General features: G+C 43.3%; 1 protein-coding gene across 14 annotated transcripts in view; it reads right to left on the bottom strand.

The window, feature by feature from the left end:
- Positions 1-16,766, bottom strand: part of FRYL (FRY like transcription coactivator) — a 353,094-nt gene that overhangs the window by 319,081 nt on the left and 17,247 nt on the right. For 3 of the 14 annotated variants that reach the window (XM_039539630.1, XM_039539635.1, XM_039539631.1), the window contains one exon: positions 9,458-9,667. The exons of 9 other annotated variants lie outside the window; for them this stretch is intronic. The gene's annotated coding sequence lies outside the window, so the exon portion shown is untranslated. Of the gene's footprint in view, positions 1-2,165; positions 2,529-7,084; positions 7,233-9,457; positions 9,668-16,766 lie in introns of all 14 variants that reach the window. 2 more of the 14 variants (XM_039539634.1, XM_039539632.1) reach the window with 2 other exon arrangements.

Raw genomic sequence — 16,766 nt, 5'->3', positions numbered from 1 at the left:
ACTCCATGAACTGAGCATTTGTGCTTGTTCCAGAATCTGGGATGAGTTTATGTTGTAAAAACTGAAATGCTCAAAATAGCACATGCATGTGAATGGACACAGGGTGCTAAAATTAAATTAACCCAGGGATTCTCAAACTGGGGGTCAGGACCCCTCAGGGGGTCATGAGGTTATTACTGGGGGGTCACAAGATGTCAGCCTCCACCTCAAACCCGGCTTTGCCTCCAGCATTTATAATAGTGTAAAATATATTAAAAAGTGTTTTTAATTTATAAGGGGGGGGAGTCACACTCAGAAGTTTGCTATGTGAAAGGGGTCACCAGTACAAAAAACACTGAATTAACCCCTCTGGAGCCTCAGGGACTCCAGAGGAGGGGGGGGGTCTCCCTTGGTAGGGTTGGGAAGGAGGTAGGTAGTGTAAAATATTGCTATTCTCATGTGATCCCTCCCCCATGGAAAAGATAACAGCTTGGCTCTTTGTGTTAAATAGCTGTCTGCAAGCCTCAAACTGCTGAATGAGCCTTAGGGTAGGGAAGGCTGTGCCTCCCTAAACAGCCTGGCGCTGCCCCCATCTGACCCCCATCCACTTCCTGCACCCCAACTGCCCTCCTCAGAATCCCCGACCCATCTTGCTCCTTATCCCCTCACCGCCCCGCCCCGAGACCTCCCAACCACCACCCTGGGACCCCACCCCGCCACCAACCCCCTCTGTTCCCTGACTTCCCCAACCCCGATCCACCCCCACCCCCGCTGAGTCCTGACAGACCCCAGAATGTCCATGATCCAACCCCGTTCCCTGTCCCTGACCACCCCAGAACCTCTGCCCACTCCCTGTGCCCTGATTGTCCCCGGGACTCCCTGCCCCTTTATCCAATCCCCCTGGCCCCGGCCCCCTGCCATGCTGCTTACTCCCGCCCCTCCCCTTTCCTGGAGCCTCAGCACATCCTGTCCAGGAGCGGCCCTGGCCCCTGGACTGTGCTGCAGCAGCATGACTCCGGCGGGACCAGAGCTCGCAGCCCCGCCCCCTTACCACGTGGCTCCGAGCAGAGAGGAGCTTAAGCCCCCTTACCATGCGGCTCTGAGCAGGGAGGAGCTCAGGCCCCCCACCCCCTTACCATGCGGCTCTGAGCAGGGAGGAGCTCAGGCCCCACCCGAGCCAGGCTGCTTTAGCTCTGTCCAGGGCCACTCCTGAACACGGCGCACTGAGGCCCCGGGGGATGGGGGAAGGCGGAGGCGGGGCCAGGGCCAGAGCATTCACATGGGGGCCCCTGCAGGACCTGGGGGAAATTGCCCCACTTGCCCCCCGTCCCTGGGTGGCCCTGACTCATACATTCAAATTTTAATTTTATAATAATTCAAAAGTTATCCAGACAACCTTAACATAAGTCCTATGGAGTTCTAAACAATTTTTCAGCAGAAAAGAATTTGTTCAAAGGAATTTGTTATAATAAAATCTTTCCAATTCCACAAGCATGAGATATTGCTGGAATCCTGATTACATGATTCAGCAAACAAACAACACTGTATTGTCATTAAAAATTCAAAATGTCTTACCTTACCCACCTTGTGTCTCTAAATGGTCCAATAAAAGATATTACCTAAACAACTTCTGTAGGTGAGAGAGACAAGCACAACTAAGATTTTTTTGGTTTGATGCACTGGCTTTCTGGATTGCAAAAACAACCACCACCAAAAAGCCACAACTAAGCCACTGGAAATTTATAGGTATAGGTATGAAAAAGATGGATCCACCACATAAATTAGAATCTGTATTAGCCCCTGATATAGCCCTGAGATACAGTAAAAAGAATGGATACTTATCTTACTGTAGTTGTGGTTCTTAGAGTGTCCACATGGATTGCACCAGAGGTGCATGTGCCACACATAAAATCAAATTATTCTGGCCATCAGTATTTGTTGGGGCCATGTCTGTGCCTTTGATGTCCTTATGCCCCCACCAGGGAGCATTAAAGGCAGAGTGGGCCAAACCAGTCAGATAGATCCTTTGCAAATAAAGAATCCCAGAGAATTAGGACTAGTAGCAGGAAAGAAGGACAGGTAGTGAAACCCATGTGGAAAACACATCTCAAATAACCACAGTTACTGTAAGGTAAATTCTTTCTTTCAGTGATTGTCCAAAAAGCACCTGGAATAAAAACTTTTACCTCCAATTCCCTTGGCACCACTTGTATAGCCTTCCACCTCCAGGAGTGAGTAAACCTCTGATTTCAGAAGGTTCTCTTGAGAGGGGTCCCTAAGAGGGATGGAGGGCAGGTTGGAAAGAGGGAAGGATTCAAATTGCAGAGAATAACCCCTTTGAACTATTTCCAGAATCCATTTGTCTGGGGTGATGATACTTCAGGCACTGAACAAAGTGTTCCAAAAAAAAGGAGGGATTCAAAGTTGGTCCGAAGCACTTCAGCCACACATCAAAACTTGAGGTCTAAGGCAGAAGACAAAGAAGATGTTTGTTTGCCTTTTATTATGGGTTTAAAGTTCTTCATCCATTGTTGCTGGTACTGGCATCACTGTGAGAAATATGAAGATGAGGACAAGTACTGTTATCTATACTATCTAAAACCAGACACCCAAGGCCTTCTTGGGAGTTGGTAGACCCCCTAGGGATCTGTCTGTTCACCTGGTGGTCATATTTTCCCACCCTAAGACTTCTTCATTTCTCACACTAAATAAGTAATCACCCCTGAAAGGCACCACACCTGCGTCCTAGTTTCTGGTAGAAGACCAGATGATCTGGGCCATATGTGCTGTGTCAAGGTTATAGCTGATGGTACTGCATCAGAGGAGTCAAAATGATAATCTCAGACTACACTTGGCCACTAAACAGTCCTTCTGCTATCAGAACCCTGGTTAACTTCCTTCGGTCATCAGTGAAGGCCACAGCAAATATAGCCATTTTCTCCCATAAATGGTACTAATACCTGGACATTACAGACTGTTAGAGTTACTGATGCTTAGTGATACAGAAGAGAAACCTCCTGCTGCCCAAAGTATGCACCTTATGCCTTCCTTGTCACAGGCAGCGAACTTGGCCTCTTTTTTAACTCAATACTGCTATAACCACTACCAGCAAACTGGGAGCATGGGAAGTTTGGAAGAATTAAAATCCTTCATGAGGCAGCCAGTACAGTTTGTCTTGACAATTTCTTTTGACATAGACCGGCTGGATGCAGGAGTAGCACAAGCTGTCTTTGCACATTGTAACAGCACTTCCAAAGGAGGAAGGGTCATAATGTTTGTAGAAGAACCCACAATATCAGATGAGGTGAGAGATTTCTTCCACTGGAACAGAAGGCATTTTTAAAGTCTATGTCATTCTGTCCTCAAGCTCATAGAACTTAAACTGATGGGGAAAATGCAGAGGCAACTCTCACATTGTTGTCAGGAGAGTAGAGGTGGAATAAGCCTTTCAGCTGTATAAATCTAGTCTCTAATTCCTTATCCCTGCAACAGGCTTTAGGACAGGATTGATGAGACTCATTAGTAGTTATAGCGGCAAAGAGTTCTGTGGCACCTTATAGACTAACAAACGTATTGGAGCATGAGCTTTCGTGGGTGAATGCATGCATCCGACGAAGTGGGTATTCACCCACGAAAGCTCAGACTAACAAACATATTAGAGCATATAAGGTGCCACAGAACTCTTTGCCGCTTTTACAGATCCAGACTAACACAGCTACCCCTCTGATAATTAGTAATTATGACCACCAAGCAATCAGGCACAGGATGGATTTAAAAAAAAAAAAAGTGTCAAAATCTTGTTGAGCAACACAATTTCACCTATCCATTCACTTGGCCATAGGACGTAGAGAGGCTGAGGTCTGCCAGAGAGTTTTTGCTAGCTCCAGTAAGGATTCATTGATAAAAATGGCAACTCTTCAAGGAGGGTGTGGGGATTCTTTTGCACAAGCTCTGCCTGAATTACTAGAGAAGTAGCTACTCTCCTCATGAGATCCTGAAAATTTCTGAAATCCTCTGGAGCAGGTCAACATCTGGTGAAGATGAAGAAAGATGGAGAATATCTAACGGTTCCTCTATTAATTCTCCTCTCCTCCATGGGGTCCAGCACAGCAGGTGGAAGGATGATAGCAGGATCCTGAGCAGAGGTTTCCTGCATTGGATGAGACTTCCTCTAGAGAGTGACCATGATGGAGATTCAGGGTCACTCAGAGTACACCAAGACCAGTAAGATCAGGGGATTCTACATAGTCTGAGCAATCTATGGCAGGAAACACCATTCTAGAGCTTCCCTACAGGAAAACCATTTCTGGCCTTTAGATTTCCTAGTTGTAGAAGCCATGTAAGGTGTTCTAAAAGATCTCAAAAGGTGAAACAAGTTCATCCCTTTCAGAGTCTGAAGAAGAAATACAAGTCTCTTCAGAATAGGGAGGAGCAGTCCCCAGTGGGGATGTAGGTGGTCTAGGTACAGAAGACACATTGGGCTTCAAGGAAAGAGAAGACTGGGGTGGCTGGAACCCAGACAAGTGACTGGTGCCAGATTAATAGGTCAAAGAAACAATTCTGAAATGGAACTGACAGCACCAATGTCCCCGAGTGCATCAACAGTCCCCAGATGCATCAGTGAAGCAGAGAACACTAGTGTTGGTTGCAGCAAAGGAGAGTCCATTAGGGAAAGGCAAAGAAGATCTTTTACTGACAAGGAGCCCTGCGAGAGGAGGGGCACCACAGGTATGCATAACAATGCCAACAGTGCAGAGGCTGACTGAATCAGATGAAAGGAGGAAGAAGGACCCAGTACAGGTGAAGACACCAGTCTGAACAGCCCTGAATGAACCAGAGTTGATGGTGCTGTCTCAGATGAGACCAGCAATACTAGAGGACTTACCAGAAGACTTCCAGGGAGAAAACCTATACTTCGTGCTCATGTCAGCACAGAATACCTGGAGTCCAATCACCAAGGCTGACAGTGAAGCGTGACATTTGTCACCAAACTTGTGCTTCAAATCAAAAGCAGTCAGAGGGGCGCTCCTTGTTGTTTCTAAGTCCCTTGCCTCACAGTTGAAGCTCAGCTCCAATGCAGGACACATCACCTCTTTCATGAGGTGAACTTTGAGACAAAAATCTCTCTGTTTTCTAGTCCTAGTGAGGCAGGAGTTATAGGTAGGGTATTTGTCCCTTACTACAAGAAATCAAACAGCTCTTCTTCCTATCTGTGATGGCAAGAGCAGCCCTGCACATAGCACACTGCTTAACTCTTGGAGGATTTTAATATGGAAAAACTCCCAAGTAACTACTAAACTGTAACTAACTAAGCAAACTACTAACAGCTAAAAGCTAAAAGATGCTGGCTAATCGAAGCAAATGCTACAGGGAGCTTCAACTCTAGACACAAGAGGTGGGAAGGAACTGAGAGTGAAGGGTAGGACACGCCCCTTTCATGCCCCCATGTGAGAGCACAAGGAGAGTAGGGGCACCTGCACTGCCTAGTAGTACCACTGGCAAAAGTCTCTGACGTGAGTGGATTGGGAGCTCATACACCTGCAGTGGAATATATATGTGCACAATCACCCAAAGGAGAACTAACCTAAATGTTTGCTGTTGCCATTTTAAGTGATTTTCTTTCAGTCAGTAAATGTGTGTTACCAGTTTTTGCTCCTCAAGAATATATAGAATCAAATAGAAATGTGCCGCCTATGAAAAGACAAATATCTAAAGACAGATCTATTTCTTACCTAAATATTTGGGTATTTCATACCACAGCTAGCCTATTCTGCTTTTTATTAACATGTATATTTCTTTAATCAGTATGCCCCAGTGTTCCCATATACTTTTGTGTCTAAAGTTATTTTCAAACATGGTTTTAGTGCTCAAAACAGAAAATTTGGTGCACCATCAGTTCACTGCCTGCATAATTTGTTTGTGTTGCCAACACAGTGTTGCAGCACTGTCATATTATAGAAAATCTGATATCCTGAACTCTAAGCAAATCCTTTGATGGGGTACTACATTATCCAATCCATTCTACCATTGATTTTCTTTCATTGCTGCAGTTAGTAGCAAAACAAGTTCGAGATCTCAGATTTGGCAGTTTATTAAAGACTAACATTTAGCCACCACAGCAACATGCTTCTTGGTTCTGTACAGTGATCTTTGTGCACATGCTTGTAGAAGGCTTCTACCCATATATGACATGTCAGACATTTATCATCTTGGTATCTATGTGGCTTCAAAAAGAATGTGATCTGAAACTTTCATTCCCATGCTAGAAGTGCTAAAGGAGGAGTACAACAGAGGTACCCATGCCTGAGAGAATTTTTGGATACAATTCTGTTAAAAATATGTTTATTTAGTCTAGAGAAGATAAGACTGGAGGGTGACATGATAACAGTCTGCAAGTACCTAAAAGGTTGTTAGAGGAGGGTGATAAATTGTTCTCCTTATCCACTGAGAACAAGACAAGGCTTAAATTGCAGCAAGGGAGATTTAGGTTGGCTATTGTGGGGGGGGGGCGGAGGAGGAGGAAGAAGAGAACCTTCCAAACTGGAAGGGTAATTAAATACTAGAACAAGTGATCATTGCAAGTTTTTAAGAACAGATAAGACAAAACATCTGTCAGGGATGGTCTAGAATCTAGTTAATAAAAAATAGTTCTGTCCCAGTACATAGGACTGAACTAGATGACCTATCAAGGTCCTTTCTAGTACTACATTTCTATGATTCTAAACAAGAGGTAGCAAGTTCCAATCATCATATTCTGTACCTCTGAATTCGCTACTCTGACAATGAGTCAGTAATCCAGCAAGTAGCAGGTTTGAGAGGGAAGACACAAGGGTCAAAACTTCATCACCAGACCAGGAATGAAGACCAGTGTCGAAAGCAAGTTTGGGGAGTAAAGTACACTGGGGCATTATTTACTATCAGTACCAACAATACAGATTAGAATGAATTCAATATGGCTGTATACTTCTCTTTAAAAAAACAAAAATTGCACTGCAATATAACGTACTGTAGTATCAGAGTAGGCAATGGGATCCAGTTCTGATCATGATTTTCTGACATCATAGGATGTTTAAGTCATTGAAGATTGAAAATGTAGGTTACTCACCTGTAACTGGAAGTTCTTTGAGGTGTGTGGTTCCTATCTGTATTCCACAAATGAGATACGTATGTGCAGCATGAGTATGAGTCCAGTTTTTTTAGCAGGCAATGTCCATTGGTCTGCATGTGTGCTGTGGCTCTATTCATGCTCCAAACTGAGGAGATAAAGGACAGTGCAGATCAACACCTCTCCAGTTTCTATTCTTACCACAAATCCAGTTGATACGCAGCAGAAGGGACAGAGGCTGGGTAGCTGAATATGGATATGGATCACACATCTTAAAGAACCTCCAGTGACAGGTAAGAAACCTCCATTTCTTTTTAGAGCGATGGTTCCAAAGTGTGTTCTACATATGGGAGATTACCAAGCAGTGGTCAAAACAGTAGGTGGGTGTGAGGACACAAGGGATAGCTGATTGTAATACTGCTGTCTCCACAGCTGTATCTGCAATACAAGATTGAACCAAGGTATAATGTCTTGTGAAGGTGTGCATGGAGCTCCAAGTAGCTGCCCTACAAATTTCTAGTAAAGGTACATGTCTCAGAGATGCAGCAAAGGTTGCTTGTGCTCTCATGGAATGAGCTCTCATGCCCACCAGCAAGTAGGGCAGGGGGAAAGAGAGGGATGCACAGATGGGAGCTAGGTGACAGCAAAGGATAATACAACCAGATACTTATTTTCAAAGTCTGCTCCGATATAGCTTGACCCCTTGATCTCACTGCTGTAGAAACAAATATATGGAGGTGTCTTTGTAACAAATTCTGTTCTTTGTAGGTAAGAGGACAGTTCTCTTTAGACATCCAGAGAATGAACTCTCCTCTCTTCATCTGAGGCATGAGGTCTAGGCAAATATATCACCAAGTGCCTGCTTGATGAGACTGATGTGGGCTTCCCTCGCTCCCCCCATACATCTGATTGTGGACTCATCATCTTCTCCATCAGATATTTTCTAAATCTCAGTTCCTGACAGCCAAGTGCAGAACTCGTGGTGGAGATGTGAGCCTAACCCAGGCAGTAGAGGGAGAACTGATGTTCATCACTCACAGAAAAACAGTGAGGCAGGAAACAGTTTCTGAATCCAGAAACCCTAAGCAGAATACCAGCTTTCTTGGAGGTGAGGTAGATGGGCCTATTTACATTATACTTAAAAAAAAAAATACTAAAAACCAAAATTATTTACAATATGTTTACAGAAGTGACATAGTAGAAGAGGAACTGAGGACACCAAAGATTCCAACTGAGACCATACAGTAATAAGAAGGAACTGGAAAGGCATCAAGCCGCACAGGGCCAGCTCCAGACCCCAGCGCGCCAAGCGCGAGCTTGGGGCGACATTTTGCCGGGAGGGCGGCAGGCGGCTCCGGTGGACCTCCCGCAGACGTGCCTGCGGAGGGGCTGCTGGTCCCGCGGCTTCGGTGGAGCATCCGCAGGCATGCCTGCGGGAGGTCCACCAGAGCCGCGGGACCAGCGGACCCTCTGCAGGCATGTCTGCAAGAAGTCCCCCGGAGCCGCGGGACTGGCGACCGCCAGAGCGCACTGCACGAGCCGCCACCCTTCTTGGGGCAGCGGAATTCCTAGAGCCGCCCCTGAAGCTGCACCCTCCTTTATAACCTAAGTTTAGAGCACAAAGATATAAGGCACATGCACAACCAACGGAGACTGCTTGCTAAGAAAATTCCAGACTCATGAGTGTGGTGCACATGCATATCCCATGTGTGGGATACACACAGGTACCAGCACTGGAAGAAGAATCCTCTGTTTCTGTGGATAAATACTATAGCAGAGGCAACAGAACTGCAAAATTTCCCAATCGTGGTCCATCAACATGCCTCAATCCTGTTCTCAAAGGCCACCAGTAAAAGCCACATAGTCTATCAGAATTACAGCGTTATTAAATGTTAATGAATTACAACATCCTAAAAGGAAGATTTAGAACTTGCTTAGATACTGATTTAGTTATATTAATGCAACCCCCTTCTGTAGACAACTATTTTGGTTTAAGAGTGCCTTATGAGTAACAATAAGGATGCCTTGTGACGTGTCAGTAGCAGTAAGGAATCAACTTGAGCTAAAATTGGTATAAGGCACTCTTCCAAAAACAGGTGTCTACACAAGAGGGTTGCACTGATTTAGTTAAACTAGTACCCTTGTGTAAATGAGAAAAGTAATGAGAGATGGGGTAGTCCCTTTTAATGCTGTATCTACACTAATTCCCTAATGCCAAGTAAGTAACAGCCAATATCTGAAGTATTAGTTGAAGCTCTTGTATGAAGTTACACATACAAGAGCACAGGGACATGAGTAGGGAAAAGTATTCAGACAATCCATCTAAAAGTATCTTTTGTTCCATAATGTGATAATTTTTTAATATGGTCTTACCACTTGGAAGGCATTGTTGATCAACAATGTAAATTGTTAGCGCACCACACTTAAGATGGATACATCAAGACATTTCTTTCCAGGAGTCCAACTTGTGCTTTGAGGATGGGAAAGTAGATACAAAGATGCGTACAGCTACGAGTCACCTGGTATACAGCTGAACAAGGGTAAAGGCTCCAGGTACAGTACAAAGAAATGAAGTTTAAATGTCTGAAAAGAAAAAAAGAGGGGAAGAGGGGAAAATAGCTTAGTCAATTCTCATAGCAGTTTGCAATTAAGAGACAGTTAATCACTGAAAGTGGCAAACAACATCCAGAATTTTTCACAAAGAACCTTAAAACACAACTTTTTAAAAATGAAAAGCCACAATAAAATATAGATCTTAGATTTCAGAATTAGTAATCTTTATTCAGAAATTAGTTAGTAAATTCTCTTTCCTAGAACAGAAAATTAGACACTGATCTTTCCAGATCCCAACTGTTTAAAAGGATCAGATCTCACAGTCAGATTCTGTTTCATATTTTATGGAAATGTGTACATACATGAGGCAAAAGGCATACTTTTTTATATTAAGAGAGTTTACCTATTGAGTTTTATATATATTTAAACTTGATAAGTTTTTCTGTTTCAATCACATGTACATGAGCTCTCACTATTGAGAGAAATTCCATTCAGAAATATTTATACTGTCTCTGTGGAGCCAAATCACTTTATAAGAAAGACAAATTCACCATTTTAATGCAGCTGTGCTTCCTTAATGAGGCACCACAAAAATCATGAGCTTCCCCTACTGTGGAAATCTGCTTGTAAGTTACACTCATGTTGCAACTTGCCTACACTGCAGGGTTTGCTTTTTTTGTTCTCCTTCCATACTACCAAACTATAGAAAACACTTTAATATTTAGGAGAATTATTAATTTTACCCTGGAGGCAGATCAAACAATTTTAACTACTTTCAACAATTCAAGTCTGAACATGCAACAGCAGTCTACACCTCCCCTTCATTTAGTTCTGATAAGCAGAATTTCTTTTGCTCATTGTATGAAAGACTCCAGGCATATAAACAGAGCTATACTCAAAGAACCATTTTATCAGAGTTCTGATGCAACAAGCATTTACTGGTTTCCTCTTAGAAGTAAACAATGGGAAACCAGTTTGCCAGGGGAAAAACACACTCCCAATGACACATGATTTTACTTTAAAAAAAAATACACAATTGATTCTACTTCCTAATTAAAGTTTTCCAGGAGCACAAGATAAAATCTAGTTAAGAGGTACAGAATTTAAAAAAAATTAAAGAGCAAGCTACATCCAGAAGAGTTTGGTTTTAAAAAGTTTGGGAGCAGGCTGCCCAGAGGAAATCTAAGATTTTGCAACATTAGAAGCAAGTTATATAAACTAAGATACAATGTAATGCTTTAAACAAAACAAGTCAAGTTGTTACTAGTACAGATTCTTTAAAAAAAAAAAAAGTTTTGACCATCCTTATAAAACATGAAGTGACACCATCTTAAATCTTACTCCTGTCCAATTTTTACCTAATATTGCACCTAAGGTTGTTCTATTTTATCTGAAAGAGCAGTTACAATTTTCCGCATTTTTCAGTTTGTTTACTTTGTACATTTGACAGCACTTTTAATGTAGAATTAGCTTCACTGTTTTCCTTGCAGTCAGAACCAGATCCTAAAGGCACTGAAACCCACTGGAAAATTCTACTCCAGTGGCAGCAGGAACAGATCCTTACATTTTGTCTATATTTCAAAATTGCACTGGTTTAACTTAAATTGTTTGTTTTTTAAAAGAGTCAGTTAAACTGGTGCAAAGCTCTGAGTGACACTTATCTCACTGGGGAGTACATTTTTTTCTGTTTCATTTAAGTTGATATGGAACAGATTTAGGCCAAACTCCCCATCCGCACTCACCCACACTTAAAATAAAAATAAGAGGGTCCACAAAGGGGTTTTCAATAGTTTAAATTCACATGTTAGGTGGCTCTAAGGTGATCAGACAGCAAGTGTGAAAAATTTGGATGGGGAGATGTAGAGTGATAAGCACCTACATAAGACAAAACCCCAAATATTGGAACTGTCGGTATAAAATTTGGGCATCTGGTCACCTTAGGTGGCTTGTCAAGCAGGTCATCTTTTTTACATGGACAAGCCCTAAATTCCCACTATTTGTGAGTTTCTTCTGTACAGCATAAACAAAGTTCCATTCAAGATTTATCCAGACAGATGTACTCCTGGACTACACCCAGAATAAGTTAGTGAGAGTCAAAGAGGAGGCACTCTTGGTTGGGAGCTCCAAATGTTGAACAACCTAGTGGAGGAAATAAGATTAAACCTAATACTGACTTTTTTCAGAGCATTTTACAAGACTTGTCCTATTGTGAAAGCCTGCTGCAATAACAGATACTAATTTCACTCAAGTATTAGGAATTGTGCTTGTGGTATTGACTGTCCCATGGACAAACTGCAGTCTATTACAGTTTCTGGGAGGGTGCAAAATGAGAGCAGGGGGAAGGGAAAGAAGTATAATACAGACTGCATCAAGAAAATGCAGACAACAATCCAGAGCCAGTTTAGTGGTGAACACTGATTCAATGGTTAAATAAAAGTGACTCACTAGGAATCAACATATCTTGCCTGAACGTGTGACTGACTTATGCAAGTCCATGCAAGAGCAGCCTCTCTTTATAGTGTTCACTAAAGTATCTTCCCATTATAGAGCTTAATCCTGCTCTCTTTGCAGTCAATAGTGAAACTCGACTTAACTTCAATGGAGCAGGAACAAACCCACAAAATAATTTTGCAGAAATTTCTCACACTATAAGTTGGAATGCAAGGTAGAAGGGTCAAAAGGAGGTCTGGTGCCAGAATTTGTACCAAAGTAATTCAAAGATATAACAGTGTACATATTTTGCAGTTCTCCTCAACCCAGTGAGGAAAAAGGAGATCCAGCATGACAAAATCCCCACCACCACCCATCATCTTCACAACTGCCAACCCCAGAAGCTTCAGTCTCATTAAGTTTGGGGGACTATGTAAGATTCATAAAATGTGAACATGAAGTTAGCAAAATTCAGCCACATAAGAAGACCCCACAGACAACACTAGTTTCACCTCCACTTAGGTCATTATGGAGAGAGAGTTTATCTTTTGACATTTTAACTGTTAAAAGGATGCTCAGTGAATTTTGCACATCTTTCATAAGTGCACAACAGACAGATTTTAACTCTCACCTGCCCTGGAAACTTTGCCAAAGCCACCTGAAAACATCTGGAGCAGTTTTTGAGGGTGAGGAGGGAAACTTAAGATCTTCACCTTTCAAGGAATCTTCTGACTTTTGCGGGGGGGGGGGGGGTTAAGATGAGAAGTGTCGAGTGATATAGTTTGATCTAGGAACTTATTTTAGTCATCTTTTTTGTGCGGAAACAGAATTTAGAGGTCCCCTCTCTAGACACTACAAGCCCATAGTAAGACAGTCCCTGGACTAAAGAGCTTACAATCTAAAACAGACAAGACAGAAAAAGGAAGTATTGTTGTTACAATTTTTCAGATGAGGAATTGGGGCAAAGAGCTTAAAATAACCTGTGCAAGGAAGAGGTGGGAATTGAAACTAGAGCGGAGGTACTATTTGTTATTTTTCCATGCAACACCTAGCATGACAGGGCCTTTATTCTTGACCAGGGTTCTTAGATGATACAAATTGTACTTGTCTATTCACAGAAATAATAGTCTTTTAAGCCCCAGACCAGTGCCTTAGCCACAAGACTTTCCTTTCTCAATAAGAAACAGTGGTATTGAGTGTTTTAGGAAGGCTAGATTCTTAAGCCTGAAGTCACTGAAACATAGAGGCCTGGAGGGCTATCAAACCCATAGGGGAACATCTGGGAACTAATAAGCAGAACCAGCCAGGGCCACACAAAGGTAGCATAGGGCAATACTGAACCTAGAGCTCTTTAGGAATAATGGATAAGGTTTACTTTTGCTAGGATTCTATTTATTAAGAAACCAGAAAGCAAGGCCCCAAACCTGCAAGTAGATCTGCACAAGACTAAAGCCTAAGTGTAAGTCCACATTGGAGCTGGAAAGTGAAATTTTCAGCTCAGTGAGACTTACCTGCTCTAGCTCTGATTGAGCTTGCCTGCTGAAAGTAGAAGGGCAGCTGAGGTGTCACAGGCTTGCAGCCCCAAGTATAATCCTGTCCGAGATCCTAGGTATGTACTCAGAGGCCTATCCTGTACACCACTCATGCCTCCATGGCTACACTATTTTTAGCATGCTAGCTCAATCATAGCCAAGTCTTTCTGTGGACTGTCTCAGGGAATTAAGCCTTGAGTGTTTAACTGCCACTATACAATTAGGAGTTCCATTCTTCCCAACAGAAGGGATGTAGGTAAATCACAGACTGAAAAGAATGACTCAACATTCCCACCCCCACAATCAAAAGGATGGTGATGTAAGGTCAGAGTTAAGACTGTTCAGGGGATCCTTCTTCCCAAAATGTGAGGGCTGGTTTGTTTGTTAAACTAAAGATGCAAATATGACTCAAGAGGAAAAAAATTAACACATTACGTCCAGCTGAACTTTCATCATCTGGAAATAATGATTTTCTTAATATTTCCTGTGAAAAGGTGTTACTATACATTAGGGACACCAAAACGGAGCATCACTGATCCTCTCTCCCCCCTGCCAGCAGCATTACTTACTACTCTTTGGGGAATTCTGCACCAAAAAAAAAAATTAAAAATTCTGCATACCAAATTTTAAAATTCTGCATATTTTTTGTCAAAATAACACAATATAATCACTCGAATTTCAATTATATTGGTAATGTATTTCAAAATACCTGTCAGCAAGTATGTCTGTAACAATACAGACAACAAAAAAGATTCAGGAAGTGTTGCTTTGCTGGGGCTTCACCCGACAGCCCAAGCCATGTCAGGGCCGCCCAGAGAATTCCGGGGGCCCGGGGTCTTCAGCGGCGGGGGGCCCTTCCGTTCCGGGACCCGCCGCCGAAGTGCCCCGAAGACCCGCGGCGGGAGCCCCCCGCCACCGAATTACCGCCGAAGCAGGACTCGCTGCTGAAGTGCAGCCCGGTCTTCGGCGGTAATTTGGCAGGGGGGGGGTCCCCGCCGCGGGGCTTCGGGGCACTTAGGCAGCGGCTCCCGGAACGGAAGGGGGCCCCCGCCGCCAAAGACCGGGCTGCGCTTCGGCGGCGGGTCCCGCTTCCCCCCCGCCCCGGTCCCAGCCTCTTACCCCCGGCTCCCTCCTCACCCGGAGCCTCAGCGCCTCGCCGAAACAGCCGCAGCGTGTGGCCGGCGGGGCCTGAGCTCCGTCCCGCTCAGAGCCACGTGGGGAGGGGGCGGGGCTGGGAGCTCCACGCCGAGCGGAGGGAGCTGAGCTCAGCCCGGAGCTCGCAGCCCCGCCCCCTCCCCACGCGGCTCTGAGCGGGGCGGGGCTCCGGCGGAGACTCGGCGCTTGGTGTGCTGAGGCTCCAGGAGAGGGGCGGAGGCGGGAGCCCCCGCTGTTCTCTTGGGGGCCCCTGCGGAGCCCGGGGCCCGGGGCAAATTGCCCCCTTTGCCCCCCCCGGGCGGCCCTGAGCCATGTGCAAAGCTGAAATTTGTCATTTCCAAAATTCTACGGGAAAAAGTAAAATTCTTCAGGGAACATTAATTCTGCACAAATTCTGCATTGTGCAGTAGCATAGAATTCCCATAGGAGTAACCTACTTGGTAGACTAATGCACTACATCTAGGTTTCAGTCAGCACTCTCCTCATACTAGTGTTCTGAACACTATACCACTGTCTAAAAACATACAGCAGTTGTGCGTAACCCGGCAATCAAAATGCCAGCAACCACCAGGTCTACAATAGCATTCCTACCACTGGAGCTCTACTGCTAAGAATTTTAAGAAATAAGTAAGATGCCTAGTGTACTTAAGGCCTAGTACCACCACTGCTGCTAAAACCCATGAAGTTGCACCATCAATAGAGCAATGGCAGAAGAACTTCAGAAAATTCCAGCTGTAGACACAGTTCTAGAGTCTAAACTCAAGCTTCTAGTCCATTAGAAATATAGATGTGCTTACAGAAAATTAAGGAGTTAATCAGCATGCAAGTTGTGTATTAAAAGAAGTTATGAAACAACTTAAGAGGATTGAAGATATACCATATATACTCGTTCATTAGCCCGTTCGTTTATAAGCCGACCCCCCAAGATGATTAGGTAAAAATACCAAAAACTGTATGATGCTTTCATAAGCTGACTGTATATTTCAGGGGTTGACAAACTTTGGCTCCTGGCCCATTAGGGTAAGCCTCTAGCGAGCGTGGACGTTTTGTTTTCCTGGAGCATTCACAGGCATGGAGCTCCTCAGCTCCCAGTGGCATGCGGTTTGCGTGCTACTTCCTGCAGCTCCCACTGGTTGGGAAGAGCAAACCGCGGCCACAGGGAGCTGAGGGGCTCCATGCCTGCAGACGCTCCAGGTAAACAAAATGACAATGTATTAGATATTCAATTCAATGATTCCATAGAGTTTAAAATCATCAAATTTTGGTGTAGACCCATTTATAAGCTGACCCGTGCTCTTTGATGCGTCACTTTTTTACCAAAAATATTTGGCTTATGAACAAGTATATATAGTATATTCAGGATTTTAAACCAATACCGCATCATCCATGAACTTGAGAAGTGGAAAATTAATTTTTAAAAGTTATATTTGACAAACTTCCTACTTTTAAGAGACTGACTCAAGTACACAATGTTTGCATAAAAGGATATATTATGTCCAGGCAATGCAGATTTCAATTTTACAACTTCACATTCTTTTATCTCTGAAACAATCCTAGAGTTACTGAAAGTATTCTCATTGAAGTTAGTAGGATAAGACATTTCAACATCTTTAACAGTTTTCTGAATAAGAATGCCAGTGTCCAAAACATAAAACTACTGGTATAAAACAAACAAAAAAAAAAACAATAAGACATGTGCACTTCTTTTATCCTCATCCTCCTTTTGAAGATTCTAGATTGTGTTACTGATAAGTCAAAAGACAACAAAATACATTTCCATTTAATGTCCAAAAATGACTAGGTCATCTGCCATCTAGAATGTTAGCCTTGAATAAATAGAAAGAGATATTTAATGGAAAATGTTATCAATTTTTTTCAGCTAGTAACACAACCAGTAGGAACCAACAGAAATCTATATATAGTCATGTCCCTAGATGTAAAAAATACTAATTTAATATCAAAACACTGCGAGATGCAACCAAAACCACAAGCCTAGTCCCGCTCACAGTGAA

This window comes from Mauremys reevesii, linkage group 5 (genome assembly GCF_016161935.1).
Source record: "Mauremys reevesii isolate NIE-2019 linkage group 5, ASM1616193v1, whole genome shotgun sequence".
NCBI lineage: Eukaryota > Metazoa > Chordata > Testudines > Geoemydidae > Mauremys > Mauremys reevesii.
Note: the sequence above shows the minus strand (reverse complement) of the source record. Positions and strands in the feature narration are given on the sequence as shown.